Source organism: Hippopotamus amphibius, chromosome 9 (assembly GCF_030028045.1).
Source record: "Hippopotamus amphibius kiboko isolate mHipAmp2 chromosome 9, mHipAmp2.hap2, whole genome shotgun sequence".
Classification (NCBI taxonomy): Eukaryota; Metazoa; Chordata; class Mammalia; order Artiodactyla; family Hippopotamidae; genus Hippopotamus; species Hippopotamus amphibius.
The window spans coordinates 137,854,811-137,870,970 of NC_080194.1; the positions used below are offsets into that span (position 1 = coordinate 137,854,811).

Consider the following 16,160-nt stretch of genomic DNA (forward strand, 5'->3'; position numbering starts at 1 on the left):
GCCAAAAAGGTTCTTGCTATGGTTTATGTCATAGGGTGTTCTGCCTACGTTATCCTCTAAGAGTTTTATAGTGTCCAGCCTTACATTTAGATCTTTAATCCATTATGAGTTTATTTTTTGTGTATGGTGTTAGGTAGTGTTCTAATTTCATTCTTTTACATGTAGCTGTTTAGCTTTCTCAGCTCTGCTTATTGGGGAGGCTGTCTTTTCTCCTTTGTATTTTCTTGCCTCCTTTTTCATAGATTAGGTGACCACATGTGTGTGGGTTTACCTCTGGGCTTTCTATCCTGTACCATTGATCTATATTTCTGTTTTTGTGCCAGTAACATACTGTCTTGATTACTGTAGCTTTGCAGTATAGCCTGAAATTGGGGAGACAGATTCCTCCAGCTCCGCTTTTTCTTTCTCAAGATTGCTTTAGCTACTCAGGGTCTTTTGTGTTTCCATACAAATTGTAAAATTTTTTGTTCTAATTCTGTGAAGAATGACATTGGTCATTTGATAGGGATTGCATTGAGTATGTAGGTTACTTTGGGTAGTATAGTCATTGCCACAATATTGATTCTTCCAATCCAAAAGCATGGTATATTTCTCCATCTGTTCATCTTGCCTTTGATTTCTTTCATCAGTGTTTTACAGTTTTCTGAGTATGTCTTTTGCATCCTTTAGTATTCCTAGGTATTTTTTTCTTTTTGTTAGGATGGTAAATGGGATTGTTTCCTTAATTTCTCTTACTGATTTTTCATTGTTAGTGTATAGAAATGCAAGAGATTTCTGTGTGTTAATTTTATATCCTGCAACTTTTCCAAATTCATTGATGAGCTGTAGTAGTTTTCTGGTGGCATCTTTAGGATTTTCTATGTATAGTGGCATATCATCTGCAAACAGTGACAGTTTTACTTCTTCTTTTCCAATTTGGATTCCTTTTATTTCTTTTTCTTCTCTGATTGCTGTGGCAAGGACTTCCAAAACTATGTTGAATAGTAGTGGTGAGAGTGGACATCCTTGTCTTGTTCCTGATCTTAGAGGGAATGCTTTCCGTTTTTCACCATTGAGAATGATGTTTGCTGTGGGTTTGCCATATATGGCCTTTATTATGTTGAGGTAGTTTGCCTCCATGCCCACCTTCTGGAGAGTTTTAATCATAAATGGGTGTTGAATTTTGTCAAAAGCTTTTCCTGCATCTATTGAGATGATCGTGTGGTTTTTAACCTTCAGTTTGTTAATATGCTGTGTCACATTGATTGATTTGCATATATTGAAGAATCCTTGCATACTCCACTTGATCATGGTATATGATTCTTTTAATGTGTTGCTGGATTCTGTTTGCTAGTATTTTGCTGAGAATTTTTGCATCCAAATTCATCAGTGACATTGGTCTGTAATTTTCCTTTTTTGTAGTATCTTTGTTTGGTTTTGGTATCAGGGTGATGATGATCTTGTGAAAAGAGTTTGGGAGCGTTCCTTCCTCTGCAATGTTTTGGAAGAGTTTGAGAAGTGTGGGTGTTAGCTCTTCTCTAAATGTTTGATAGATTTCGGCTGTGAAGCCATCTGGTCCTGGACTTTTGTTTGTTGGAAGATTTTTTATTACAGTTTCAGTTTCATTATCTGTAATAGATCTGTTTATGTTTTTTTAATTCTTCCTGATTCAGTGTTGGAAAATTGTACCTTTCCAAGAATTTGTCCATTTCTTTGAGGTTGTCCATTTTATTGGCATATAGTTGTTAATAGTAGTCTCTTATAATCTTTTGTATTTGTGTAGTGTCAGTTGTGATTTGTCCTATTTCATTTCTAATTTTATTGATTTGTGTCCTCTCCCTTTTTTCCTTGATGAGTCTGGCTCAAGGTTTATTAGTTTTGTTTATCTTCGTAAAGAACCAGCTTTTACTTTTATTGACCTTTGCTATTGTTTTCTCCTTTGCTCTTTCATGTATTTCTGCTCTGACCCTTAGGATTTATTTCCTAATAACTCTGGTATTTTTTGTTCTTCTTTCTCTAATTGCTTTAGGTGTATGGCTAGATTGCGTATTTGATATTTCTTGTTTCTTGAGATGAGATTGAATTGCTATAAACATCCCTTTTAGAACTGCTTTTGCTACATCCCAGACGTTTTGGATCACTGTGTTTTCATTGTCATTTGTCTATAGGCATTTTTTGATTTCCTCTTTGATTTCTTCAGTGATCTCTTGGTTATTTAATAGTGTATTGTTTAGCCTCCATGTGTTTCTGTTTTTTACACTTTTTTTTTTCTTGTAATTGAGTTTGAATCTCATAGCATTGTGGTTGGAAAACATGCTTGATGTGATTTTAATTTTCTTAAATCTATTAAGACTTGATTTATGACCCAAAATGTGATCTATCCTGGAGAATGTTCCATGTGCACTTGAGAAGAATGTGTAATCTGCTGGTTTTGGATGGAATGTCTTATAAATATCAATTAAATCTAGCTGGTCTATTGTGTCATTTAAAGCTTGTGTTTCCTTATTAATTTTCTTTGTGGATGATCTGTCCATTGGTGTAAGTGGAGTGTTAAAGCCACCCATTATTATTGTGTTACTGTCAATTTCCTTTTTTATAGTTGTTAGCATTTGCCTAATGTATTGAGGTGCTCCTATATTGGGTGAATATAGATTTATAATTGTTATACCCTCTTCTTGGACTGATCTCTTGATCATGATGTAGTGTCCTTTCTTGTGTCTTACAACATTTTTTATATTAAAGTCTATTTTATCTGACATGAGTATTGCTATTGCAGCTTTCTTTTGATATCCATTTGCATGGAATCTCTTTTTCCATCCCCTCACTTTCAGTCTGTATGTGTCCCTAGGTCTGAAGTGGGTGTCTTGTAGACAGCGTATATATGGGTCTTGTTTTTGTATCCATTCAGCCAGTCTGTGTCTTTGGTTGGAGTGTTTTATCCATTTACATTCAATGTTATCATCAATATGTATGTTCCTATTAGCATTTTCTTAATTGTCCTGGATTTGTTTTTGCAGGTCTTTTCCTTCTCTTCTGTTTCCCTCCTAGAGAAGTTCCTTTAGCTTTTGTTGTAAAGCTGGTTTGGTTGTGCTGAAATCTCTTAGCTTTTGCTTGTCTGTAAAGCTTTTGTTTTCTCTGTCAAATCTAAATGAGATCCTTGCTGGATAGAATAATCTTGGTTGTAGGTTTTTCTCTTTCATCACTTTAAGTATTTCCTGCCATTCCCTTCTGGCCTGTAGAGTTTCTGTAGAAAAACCAGCTGATAACCTTATGGAGTTTCCTTTGTATGTTATTTTTTTTGATTTTCCTTGGCTGCTTTTAATATTTTTTCTTTGAATTTATTTTTTGTCAATTTAATTACTATGTATCTTGGTGTGTTTTTCTCAGGGTTAATCCTGTATGGGAATCTGTTCTTCTTGGACTTGGGAGACTACTTCTTTTCCCATGTTATGGAAGTTTTCCGTTATAATCTCTTTGAATATTTTCTCAGACACTTTCTTTTTCTCTTCTTCTACTGGAACCCCTATAATTCAAATGTGAGGGCATTTAGCATTGTCCTAGAGGTCTCTGAGAGTATCCTCAATTCTTTTCCTTCTTGTTTCTTTATTCCTTTCCTTGGCAGTTATTTCCACCATTCTATTCTCCATCTCACTTATTTTTTCTTCTGCATTTATACCTTCCAGTGTATTTTTCATTTCAGTTATTGTATTGTTCATCTCTGTTTGTTTGTTCCTTATCTCTTCTAAGTGTTTGTTAAACATTTCTTGTATTTTCTCAATCCATAGCTCCATTCTATTTCCAAGATTCTTGATCATCTTTAGTATCATTACTCTGAAGTCTTTTTCAGCTAGGTTGCCTATTTCCTCTTCATTTATTTTGTCTTGTAGGGTTTTATCATGGTGCTTCATCTGTGAATTATTTTTGTCATCTCATTTATTTATTTATTTATTTATTTATTTATTTATTTATTTTTGACAAGCAGGATTATGTTCCTGTCTTACTGGTTGTTTGGCCTCAGGTTTCAAGCACTGGAGTTTGTAGGCTGTTGAGTAGAGCTGGGTCTTGATGCTGAGGTCAGAAACTCTGGGAGGCCTCACAATGATGAATATTCCCTGGGGTCTGGGGGTTCCCTGTTAGTCAAGTGTTTTGTACTCAGAGCTCCCACCTCAGAAGCTCCTGCCTGACCCCAGGCTTGTGAACCAAGATCCCACAGGCTGCATGAGCAGGATCATAAGGAAAAAAAAAAAAAGGAGCAGAACAATAGCAAAATATAAAATACAGTAAGATTAGAAAACTAACAGATGTGTTAGAGAAAATTTGAAAAGTAGATAAAGCAACAACTGGAAGGTAAAACAGAATTGCAATAGCAAAAAAGAGGAGGAGGGGGGAAAGGAAAAAAAATGAAAACAAAGCCTTTAAAGGTTTTGGTGGTTGGGGTGGGGAGGCAGGGGCAGGGTTTAGGCTGTTGGTGGGGCCTATGTTTAGGTCCCACAGGGCCAGAAAATGCCCTGGAGGGGTGGGTGGGCAGTGGCACTGAGGCTCAATGAGGCAGGAGGAGCCCAGAAGTGCCTCTGGTCCTGGAGGTGAGGGACCAGGTCCAGGACCCCAGCAGGCTCCCTATGCCTGAGTTGGTGGGGGAAATGCTAGGGCCTTCCCCCAGTCCTCTGATCTCAGAAGCCTCTCTTCTTCCCTGCCCCCTCCCTCCTATGCCCCAAGGACCCACACATCTGGAGGAGGCACCAGAAGGCAGGATACCAGACCCAGAAGCCCAACAGTCTTCCTGGGGCTGAGTGGGCAAGGAAAACATCTGTGGTACTTTGCCAGATCTCCCAGTCCTGGTGTGTCCCTGGCCCAACTCTCTTCCTCTTCCCCCCTCCTCCCTCCCTCCCTCTTGTCTAGGACCCACATGGCTGGAGGGGACCCTGGAGTATAAAGGATCAGGAGCCCAGCAGGCTTCCCAGGCTGAGTGGGCAGGGGAAATGCCTTCCTCACCTCCTCTGATCTTCTGATCCCAGAGAGTCCCTCCCCTCATCTGTCTCTCCTCTTTTCCCCCACTTCCCTCCTATGCCCCTAGGACCAAGGTGGCCTGGAGGGGCCCTTGGAGGGCTGAGGACCAGGCCTGGGAGCCCAGCAGGCTTCCTGGGCCAAGTGGGCAGAGGAAATGCCTTCCACACTTCCCCTGAACCTCTGATCCCAGAGGAACCCTCTCCCCATCCATCTCTCCTCCCCTCCCCACTTCCCTCCTACACCCCTAGGATCAATGGCCCAGAGGGACCCTTTGAAGGTGGATGACCTGGCCTGGGAGCTCAGAAGGCTTCTTGGGGCCAGGTGGGTGGAGGAATAGCTGGAGGTGCCTCCCCTGCTCTTCTGGTCCTGAGGGGTCCCTCCCCACACCCACTGTTTCCCTCCCTTCTTCTTCCCCCCTCCTCCCTCCCTGCCAGGCACCTAGGACCCTAGCAGCTGGAGGGGGCCGCAGAGAATGAAGGGTCAGGCCAGGGAGCCCAGCAGGCTTACTGGGGCTGAGTGGGGAGGGGAAATGGCCTCCCACCTCCCCGGTCCTCTGATCTCTGAAGGTCCCTCCACCAGTCTGCCTCTCCAGCTCTTCCCCCACCCTCCCTCTCTCCCATGCACCTAGGACCTATGCATCTGGAGGGGACCCCAGAGAATGAAGGACCAAGCCAGGAGAACTGCAGGCTTCTCAGGATCCTAGTGGGCAGAGGAAATGCCCTCCTGCCTCCCCTGGTCCTCAGATCTCAGAATGTCCCCCCACCAGTCCACTTCTCCACCTCTCCACCTCTTCCCCCCTCCTCCCTCCCTCCTACACCCCTAGGACCAAGGTGGCCTGGAGGGCCCTTGGAGGCTGAGGACCCAGCCAGAGAGCCCAACAGGCCTCCCAGCCAATTGGGCAGGGGAAGCCTAAAAGCACTCCCCCTTTATCCTCCAAGACCCTGAGGGTCCCACCAGGCAGGAACCTCCCCCTCCCCCAGCCACCCCTCAGGGGCAGCAGTCCTGTATTCTCCACTTATCCTCCCACTTGGCTCCCCCTACATCCTACCCTGTAGCTCAGGGGTTCCTCCAGTCTCCTTGGGCCTCAAGGTCCCCCACTAGCCTTGGGCAACTGGCCTAATGGTGGGGAGACAGGAAATCCATATCTTCCCATGCTGCCATCTTGACTCTGCCCCCCAGCCTAGGCAGGTCAAATGCATTCTAACCACCCTACATTTTTAGTGTTTCCCCCATATTGGTTGCTTTTGATGAGATGTTTTACACGTTTTAGTCTTGTATATCCCTTAACTACTTATTGTGGGTAGAGATGATTTTATTAATTTTGCCTTTTAAGGTTCCTGCTAGCTTTATAAGTGGTTCCTGATCTTGGAGAACCAGCCTACTGTAGGAAATATCCTATGGGCCCAACAGCACACTCCCCTCTGGTCACTAGAGTTATATGCTTTAGCATTCCCCCCAATGTGGGCTCTTATCCTGTGGCGTGGCCAACTGCTGTGGGAGTACTGGTAGGCAAGGCTGGCCCCCACCACTAGACTGGTTGGCTGACATTTCCTGTCTCATGTGGTCATTGCCAGCCAGTAGGCAGGGATGGTTCCTGGTGTGGCTGGCCATGTGGCCTGGTGTGTTCCAGGGCTGGCCTTGCCCACTAGTGGGTGAAGCTGGATCCTGGGATAGCTGGCCATGGGGACTGGGGGCACCTAGAGCTGGTGTTGGCCCAATGGTGACTGGGGTCATCTTTAGATTTACTTAAACCCTGAAATTCCTTATTATTCCTTATTTATATTCCAGAGTTGTTTATTTATTTATTCAATACATATCTAATGAACATTTAATATGTGCTCTTCTAAGTGCTTTGATAAAGAATTTTAAAGTTATCACTAATTTTTGTTGTTTTGAGAAATAATTGAAATAAAATTATCACTGTTTTCCTAAAAAAACAAAAAGCAGCATCTTCTCAAGTCAAACTCAACACATTAGCATGCCTATCAAAATATTTAGACAAAAAATCTGGGGTTTTCACTGTAAAAAGCTTTTGGTAATGGATTTAACTTTAATACATAGGAGGTTATTAAGAATTCTATTCATCAACTTTGGATAGTTAATTTTTTCTAGCAATTTGTTCATTACATTCAAAATGTCAGATATTTTGACATAAAGTTATTAATATTTTTCTTATTTTTATTTTAATGTCTACAAGAATTGTAATAATGTGCACTTTTTTATTCCTGATATTGTTAATATGTTTATTCTCTTTTATTCTTGAGAAGTCCTCCTAAGAGTTTACCAATGTTACTAGTCTTTCCAAAACCAGTTTTGGTTTTACTGATATTCTCCAATATGTATTTGCTTTCCATTTCATTGATGCCTGCTATCTCCATGATTTCATTTCTTTTGCATTCTTTTGATTTAATATGCTATCTCTCTTTTTTTAGTTCCTTTCAGCCTTCCTTCTTTTCTAATATATGCATTAAAAGTATAAATTTCTCACTAAGCACTCCTTTTAGGTGCATTATACAAATTTGCTATGTCATATTTTATTACCATTCAGTTCAAAATAGTTTTTATTTGCCTTTTGATTCTTCTCTGGGCCATAGGTTACATAGAAATGTATTGGTTAGTTTCCTGATAGTTGAGGAGAGTTTCTCATTGTCTTTTTTTGTTAATGATTTCTAGCTTAATTCCATTGTGGTCAAAAAGCATACTCTGACTTTTGAAATTTCTGGAGGTTAGTAAATATTCCAAATGCAATGGAAAAGAATATGAATTATATCATTGTTGGCAAAGTGTTTTATCTATGTCAACTAGGATTTAAATTCTATGAAATCTATCATATTCTGGCATTAATTTACAGAAATTATAGAAATTCGACATGTATTTCATTTTAATTAAAAACAAAGCAAGCCCTTTCTATAGGCAATAACCTCTTCTGTGTTTTCACATTCAGAGAGAATCATGTCATTCATCAATCACATGAGTAATTGGTCTACCTTTCCAATTTTCCTTCTTTAAAGTATATTTTAGGTAGAGATTAACAAGGAGGAACTATGTAGATTTTTGTTTGTTTAAATCAACTATATTGATCTATAATTTCCCTAGAATACAATTCACACATTTTAAGTGAAATTTTAATGTTTTAGAGCACTTCTATCACCTCAAAAATTTCCTTTTGTCCTTTTCTAGTCAATACCCACCCACCCCTCCCTGAGCCCCAGGTAGCCATTTATTTGCTGTCCTAGACATTTTATTTCTCTTTCCTAAGGTTTCACAGAAATGGAATAATATAGGATGCACACTTTTGTGTCTGGTTTCTTTTACTCAGCATGTTTTTGAGATTCATCCATATTTCTTTGTGTATTACTTCTTCATTCCTTTTTATTGCTGAGTTAGTGTTTTATTTTTTAAATCTATTTCTCAGTTTCCTTTGGCTTCAAATCTCACTGCATAAAACTTAAATGTCATATTCATTTAAAAGGTTGTGTTTTATCCTCTTGAAAACATGTTAGTTTTAATATCACATTATCAGATTAATTCTGAGCATAAAAACCCGTAATTGCTTAAGCAAAATCTTCTTCAAGTTACAAAAGCTGCGTCTAAACTTTGGTCTGAATTAAAGCAACAATTCTTTTCACCTTGATACCCCAGAATTTCTATCATTTTATAAATTCCTACAGAAATATTACCTATTCTGTTCCCCTTAAATCGACAGTGCACAACTAGTCATTTGTACTTGCTAAATTTCCTTAATCGGTTGGAAGAGAATTTTTTCACAGCACTGATTTTTCCATAGATATGAGTGTGTATATATATGTGTGTGTGTGTGTACATATGTGTGTATATATATTATATATATATATATGTATATATAGATAGATTTGTGGGTGTATGTATGTATATAAATATTATCTCAGGTGAGATATGAGGCAAAGTTGGCAGGATCATGTTTGCACATGTGTGGGAAAAAAATTGCTGAAAGATTATACACCAAACAATTATCAGTGTTGACCTTCAGGGAGTGAAAATGTGATGAAGAATTTGAAGAAACGTTTCTGTTTATAAGAAATTTTTCTTTTAATAAAATTGTGCATTGTCTGAACTTTTATTCTGAATATGTTTTGTTTTGGGAATTAAAACAACAAGCAAAAATACAACTTTAATTCTTTTACTTGGGGAAAATAAAAGACTTGATTTAAACAAGTAAATGAAAATTGTCCATAAACATTTAAAACCATTTACTTACATGTGTATATGTATGTCTTGTTCACCATTGTATCCTTTTGGTCTAAGAGCAGTGCCCAAGAAATGGTGAGAACTTCACAAATATATATGGAATGAATGAATGCATACTATTACATAAATTTATATCTAATGTAAATATGGGTTTACTTTTCTAAATTAATATTGTATTGTGAGGTTTTTTATTGCAAAAAATATTCTGAAAGTTTTTTGGATTGGTTTTATCATAAGCCATCACATGGAATTAACAATTTTGTGAACAGCATATAATAAAATTCTGAGTTGTTTTATCCATTTTGCCAATCTATTTCTTGGGGAATTTCATTCACTTACACTTAAAGTAATTACTGATAAAGATGACTTACTATTCCCATATTGTTAACTGTTTCCTTGATGTCACAGCTTTTGTGTCCCTCAGTTCATCCTTTATTACCTTCCTCTGAGTTTAGTTGATGTTTTATAGTGACATGCTTTGATTTACTTTTCATTTCCTTTTGTGTACATTCTGTAGATAATGTCTTTGTGGTTACCATGGGGATTACATGTAACATTCTAAATTAGGACACTTTATTTTAAAATAATAACAACATAACTTTGTTCACATACAGAACCCTACTGTTCTGCAGTTACCTCACACCTTCTCCCATCATGTTATTGATTTCATAAATGACATCTTTACATATTGCCTCCCCGTTAACAGAGATTTATAGTTATTTTTTATGCTTTTGTGTTTTACATGTGGTGAAAGAATAAAAAGTGAAGTTATGAACCAAAATTATAACAATTCTCTTTTTATATTTGTCTGTGTATTTAACTTTATTAAAGAACTTTATACTTTTGTATTTAGGTTACTCTCTAATGTCCTTTCATTTCAACTCAAACTCCTTTCAGCATTTCTTGCAGGGAAAGTCTAAGGGTCATGAACTCCCTCAATGTTTTTTATTGGAGAATGTCCTAATTTCTCTCTCCTTTTTTTCAACTTTTTGTTTCATACTGGAGTATAACTGATTAACAATGTTGTGATAGTTTCGGGTACACCACAAAGTGACTCAGCCCTATGTATATATTCCCTCATTTTTGAAGGATAATTTTGCGCTATATAGAATTACTGGTTGACAGTTTTTTCTTCCTTAACACTTTAAGTATATAATCCCCTGCCTTATGGTCTCCAATCCACTGGTGATCTTATTAAGAACTGCTTACATTTGATGAGTCACTCTTTTCTTGCTGCTTTAAGATTCTCTCTTTGGAGTAGCACAGACATATATATACTACCAACTGTAAAATAGTCAGTGGAAAGTTGTTATATAACAAAGGGAGTCCAGCTCGAGGATGAAAGATGCCTTAGAGGACTGGGGCAGGGAGGGTGGGGGGGACTCGAGGGGGGGGGGTCGGGGAAGGGAGGGAGTACGGGGATGTGTGTATGGAAACAGATGATTGAACCTGGTGTACCCCCCAAAAAAATAAAAAAATAAAAATAAAAAAAATTAAAAAAGATTCTCTCTTTGTCTTTGTCTTTTGTGGTTTTATTGTAATGTCTCTCTGTGGGCGTCTTTGGGTTTTCCGACTTGGAGTTCACTGAGGCTCTTGTATTTGTCTCTCTACGGCTTTCCTCACCTTTGAGAAGTTTTCAGCCGTTGTTACTTCAAGTAAGTTCTACGCTCCATTTTCTCTCTCTCTTCTCCCTCTGATATCCCATACGATGCATACTGGTCTCTTTGTGCCCCATAAATTCTATAGGCTCTGTTCACTTTTCTTCTTGTGGAAAAGTGAACTACTTTTCTTTTTGCACTTCTGACTCAATCACTTTAATGATGTCTTCAAGTTTACTGGTTCTTTCTTCTGCCTGCTCAAGTCTGCTCTTGAGTCCTTTTGTGAAGTTTTCAGTTCAGTTATTGTATTTTCCAGCTCCAGAATTTCTCTTTGATCCTTTGTATAATTTGTATCTCTTTGTTTATATTCTCACTTTGTTCATGTACTCTTTTCCTGATTTGCTTTAGTTCTTTGTCTGTGTTTTCCTTTAGCTCTTGTAGCATACATAAGAGAGTCACTTAGAAATCTTTGTCTAGTAAATGCAGCCTATGTCTCTTTAGGGTCAGTTTCTGTTGTTATTTTGAATAGGCTGCTTCTCTTTTTCTTTGTAGACCTTGTGATCTGTTGTTAAAAATTGGGATTAAAAAAAGAAAATAGCCACCTCTGTAAGTCTTTGCAGACTGGCTCCATGCAAGGAAAGACCTTCAGTAATCTGCCCAATATGAAAATGTAAGGTATCTCAGGTCTTCTCTGGCATGTGTCTTTCCTGGGCCTGTGCTTTTTCCTGCAGTTCTCCCAAATACATGGCTGCTTTTAAATGTTTTAACTTTCTTAAAAGTCTCGTATGTGAGTTTTCTTGAGGACTTAGATGTTCTATTATTTCTCTGTCTGTAGTCTCTTACCCCTAGGTAACCACGGGTCTACAATTTCCACACTCTGTGACATCTGTCACTGTTTTCAGACACCTCCAATATGCCATCATTCCCTTCTGAGCTCCAAGTCAGTCAAGACAGTAACTAGTTTCTAAAGCAGCCTCCAGACAAGCCAGAATGTTGCAAATAAGTTCCAGTATGTTTCATTTATCCTAGGGGAGGGGCTGGGAATTGGGCGGCTGCCTCCTGACTACACTGTACCACATCACAGAAGAGGTGGTGAAAGAGCATGCAAAAACACTACAAAATTTCTTACCACTTTCATTATGACTTTTTATTGTTTGGGCATTTGTTGGTTGCTGCAGATTTGTGACTGTTTCTAAGTTCTGAGGAAGCTATCTTTGTCTATTGTTTACTTGATGTTTTTGTGAGGGCGGAAAAAAGCCTGAAGCTTCCAACACTGACTTCTTCCACCTCTACAGGTACCATAATTTTAAAAATAATTTCCCCAAATATTCAGGAATTAAATTATCCTCTTTAATTTTGTTGTAATAACAACAACCACAACAGTATTTTTATTGAGCACCTACTATGTGCCAGGCACTGTTATCCACACTTAGGCTTTTAAAATACTTGATTTAAACTTGACTACATTCTAGGTAGTATTATTATACCCTTTTCATAGGTAAGAAAACTGAGGCACAGAGAGTAACCTACTGTCCATATGGAACTAAGACAGACACATGGGGGGATGCAATTTTAAATCTTCAATAAGTGACATGAAGATTATTCATGGTTTTATGTGACTTAAGAGGCGAGGGTTACAGCAGACCAGAAGAAGTTGGCTGGATCTCACCTCCCACCAACCTCTCTTGGCTCTATAAATGTGTGGAAATGGGATCTCAGACCTTGAGCTACACTCACACTGGAATGTGATATGGTAGTGGATGGGCCAAATTAGTGCCCTTTTCCTTTGAAGCAGGAAATAACATGTGGCATATGATCCTAACCAGGAGGGCAAGAGAGGTCCAAACCTAGCCCTGTGGTGGGTGAATGATCAAGGGGATGAAGTGAAGTGGAGTTTCAGAGAGATGACAGACCTAACCCGTCGTGCAGCCAACACCTTCACCCAGACCTGTGGCCTCCAGGAGGGAGACCACCTAGCCTTGATTCGGCCCCGAGTGCCCGAATGGTGGCTGGTGACCGTGGGCTGAGTCTGAACAGGTCAGTGACCCACATGGACCTCAGGGCTGCCTGGAGTCAACTGGTCCTGAGATGCTGGTTGCTTGCCCTTCCCCCCAGCATTGTCTTCTTCACGTCTTTCTTCTTCTGAGACTCCCTCAAATATGATTTCACTCCTTCTCATTCATTCTTGCCCTTATACACATGCTCCCACAAACAAAATGTCATAATTCTCTCTCTTACACACACACGCACACACACACACACTTTCTCTTCCACAGTCTCAGACATTCTTACTTTTTTGTAAGATTGATCAATGGTTATTGTTTTGCCATATTTGAGCCCCTCTCTCTCAGTGAGTCATTCAAGAATCATTAGCAGACACTGTGACACATACAAACACCAGATAAACACTGGAGCATGCATCTGCTAAGATCCAAGACCTTTCCTGCACATCACCACAGTAGAGGTGTCACACAAGACGTTTAACATTGATGCAATATATGGGTTGGGACAAAAATTTGTTCAGATTTTTCTGAAAGATGTTATGGAAAACCCAAACGAACTTTTTGGCCAACATATATAGCTACCTGATATACATCCACAGTCAATATTACTCAATTGTCCCAATAATGTCCTTTATACCATTTTTTTGTTTGTTTAAATGAAAAATCTAGCAACTTCCCTGCTGCTGCAGTCGTTAATAATTCGCCTGCCATTGCAGGGGACATGGGTGTGATCCCTGGTCTGCGAGGATCCCACATGCCACGGAGCATCTGGGCCTGTGAGCCACAACTGCTGAGGCTGTGCTCTAGAGCCTGCGAGCTACAACTGCTGAGCCCTCGCACCATGCTACTGAAGCCTGAACACCTAGAGCCTATGCTGTGCAACAAAGGAAGCGATTGCAATGAGAAGTCCGTGCACTGCAATGAAGCATAACCTTCACTCACCACAACTAAAGAAAACCCTTACACAGCAACGAAGAGCTAAAAAATTAAAGCAGCCATAAAATTAAAAAGCAGCCAAAAAATTAAAAAGCAGACGAAAGATTTAAAAAAAATCCAACTGAGGATCATGCATTGCATTTAGTTGGTATATCTCTTCAGTCTCCTTTTATCTAGAATGTTTCTCTACCTTCTACATTGTCTACGTGACAATGACATTTTCGAAGGGTCTAAGCCAGTTTGTTTTGCAGAAGGTTCCCAAAATTGGCATCTCTGACTCCTTCTGCATGATTATACTCAGGTTAAACATGTTCAGCACAAGTACTAGAAGGGCACTATTGTGTCTTTCGTGGTGCATCACATCGGGAATATATAAAGTTGGTTTCTCCTAACATCAGTGATATAGTTTTATCACTTTAGCAAGGTCGTATCCACCTTTGGAAATGTGCATTTTTCCATTGTATTGAATAAGCACCCGGTCATGTGATATTTATGGGACTATGTGACCATCCTGTTCCCCAACTGTTTTTCACCTTATGGTTTGAGAATCCCGTGATGATTCTTGACTGAACTGAATATTTCAGTCGTGGTTTTGCATTAGGATTTTCCATTTATATCATTCCCTGTGTATTTATAAGTTGGCATTCTTCTGCAGAGATTTTCCTTTCCCTTCTAATTGCTTATCTATGCATTCATCTACATAATCAGTATGGGACTCATGGGTTCTTTTTTGAATCACTTCAGTTGTTCTATCACGCATGCTCACACAACATGCCATGCTCTTGCTCATACATTCTCTCTCTCATATTTTCTCACAAGTAGTTGATGAATCCACCAAGGTCAAGAGCTAACAGCAGTGGCTGAGGAATTATAGAGAAGGCATACCATCTGTATAGTTAAGAGATGGTCCATGAGAAATGCAAGACATGAGTTGAGATCTTTGGGATACGAAGAATTCAAGAGGAGTAGAAGAAATAGGTGGAAATTCCAAGAATGGGCACAGCACATGGGTGTCAGGGTGGGGATGTGGTGTTTTCCTGGAGAGAGGGCACAGGTGTTAGTGAAGAGAAGAGGTGTGGAGGGGAAAAAGTCAGTGCTCCATGGAGTCTAAGCAGGCTAATAATATGGAAAGGGGGTAGTAGGAAGATTCAGGACATGGCACCTGGTGGAGAGAGAAGTTAGAATCCAATTGGGGCACACAAAGACTTGAAGTAATTGTTGGTGATGGAGAATGGAAGGGAAGGTAGGAAAGTTCAAAGGACGTTGCAGTTAACTCTGGGTATGTGGAATGCAGGAAAGAGAGGAAATTCAAGATGACAAGAGGAATGACGGCAAGAGATGACAAGAGCTCCAAGATGACGGAGAAAGAAGTGAGAGGAGAAAAATGGGGGCAGGGAGGCAGTGTCAGGGACACTGTCTTACTTGTGTCTTTCCCAGGTTTCCTGTAAATTTGTGTAAAGAAGGACTCACCTGTCTACTGGCTAGATCCATCTAGAGCAGAAAAGGTTAGGACAGGCTTTCAAATGTTCATGTGCATAGACATCACTTGGAGAAAAATGCAGATTCTGATTCAGTACGCTTGGGGTGGGGTGTGAGATGCTGTGTCCTAGGGGTGTTGATGCTCTGGACCACACCTAGCACAGCCAGAGGATAGTGGATTTCTCTGCAGATAAACCAGGTCTGACGCCCATGGTTGTGAGGTTGTGAAAGAGAAACCACAACAAACTGTTTCTTTCTCATCCCTAGGGATCATCTTCATGCCAGGGACCACCCAGATGAAGGCCAAGGACATTCTCTACCGACTCCGTGTCTAAAGCCAAGGGCATCATGACCACAGATACTCTTGCCCCAGAGGTGGATTCTGTGGCTTCTGAGTGTCCTGCTCTGCAAACCAAGCTCCTGGTGTCTGACCACAGCCATAAAGTGTGGCTGGACTTCCGATCACTGATTAAGTGAGTTTCTTGTCTGATGAATGTGCTTTCTGAGGAATGGCAGGAGAAGACCACTCACTCCCAAGCGCTGGTAGAGAAGCAGCCAGTGGGAGGAAGCTCACCAAGTCTGAGCTTCTCTTCCCAGGTATGTCACTGATTTGCTGTGGGACCCTGGGCTAGTTCCTTCTCCTCTTTTGGCTGCAATTATTTTATGTATAAAATAAGGAAAGTGAACTTCTATGCCTCTCTCACTAAAATAGAATCAGCCCTGTGCAAAGGAGATGTGTAAAGTCAGAGGGGTATTGTGTAGCATTTTCTTTGTAGCTGGGGAATTTGAAATATTTATATAAGTTTAACATTGAAAGAAGTTGAATGACAGGTTAAGATGAAGTTTTAAGATGAAACGTGAGACTGAAAGAAAAATTACAGGCAGCTTTGGGAGCAAGGACTTTCCATCTCCTAGGGGGCGGGTGCCTATA

General features: G+C 39.9%; 1 pseudogene; it reads left to right on the forward strand.

Annotated features, from left to right (window-relative positions):
- Positions 1-16,160, forward strand: part of LOC130861616 (acyl-coenzyme A synthetase ACSM1, mitochondrial-like) — a 35,451-nt pseudogene that overhangs the window by 4,378 nt on the left and 14,913 nt on the right.